The sequence below is a fragment of the Pseudophryne corroboree genome, unplaced genomic scaffold, assembly GCF_028390025.1.
Source record: "Pseudophryne corroboree isolate aPseCor3 unplaced genomic scaffold, aPseCor3.hap2 scaffold_377, whole genome shotgun sequence".
Lineage (NCBI taxonomy): Eukaryota > Metazoa > Chordata > Amphibia > Anura > Myobatrachidae > Pseudophryne > Pseudophryne corroboree.
The window spans coordinates 162,801-163,851 of NW_026970026.1; positions in this window are offsets into that span (position 1 = coordinate 162,801).

Below are 1,051 nucleotides of genomic sequence, written 5' to 3' on the forward strand. Positions count from 1 at the left end.
GCTGACAGCAGCACATCCCTGCCTCGCTGACAGCAGCACATCCCTGTCTCGCTGACAGCAGCACAGCACTGCTTCGCTGACAGCAGCACATCACTGCTTCACTACCAGCAGCACATCCCTGCCTCACTGGCAGCAGCACATCCCTGCCTTACTGACAGCTGTATATAGGGCCTAATTCAGACCTGATCCCTGCTGTGCATATTCACACAACAGGAGATCAGGTCTGAAGTGCATGTGTGCTGGTGCCGCAGTGCACCGGCACATGCCAGAGATGCGATCAGCATCTCTGCCCAATGAGCGCCTCTGCCTGATTGACAGGCAGAGGCGGTCACTGGGCAGGAGGAGTCGGGCCAGCGGCGTTGTGCCGCCATTTTGGGGGCACAGTCAGGACAACGCAGACATGACCGGACCGTATGGGGGCGGGCCGTGACGGCTGCGTGACCCGGACAGCAACGGGCCTTATTTACTAAAATCTCAGATAAATTTTATGGCATTTATGTGCAGTCTAGTTTGCACAGTTGATAGAGTGTTGATCTTGCACTATCAATGTAAGCCTCACATAGGTTTGATACACATGTAAGTTTGTTTTTATTTTACTACATTGTGGTTTGTGGCTCTATACCATGTAATGCATGTCTTTTAACAGTAGTCAAGTCTTCCAATGTGCTTGTTAGTGAAACCCAATAGATAGCTTTATTTTATTTTGCTTCTTCAAATATTGAATGCATATGTCTTATAACTTTTTTTTTTTTCAATATACAGGTTGAGTATCTGTATATACATTTTTATTATAAGATTTTCAATGACACAAGTACATCCAAGTTGCAGATTATGGATTGTGAAGGACAAATCAACCATATAAACAATTTAAGCAATTTAAATTGCATGCAGGTAGTAGAATATCAAACTCCTTGGATGAGAGTTGGTCGTAATAAACTAGGATAGAAAAGAATAAAGTAGAAAATAAGATTTTAAACCTACCGGTAAATCTTTTTCTCGTAGTCCGTAGAGGATGCTGGGGACTCCGTAAGGACCATGGGGATAGACGGGC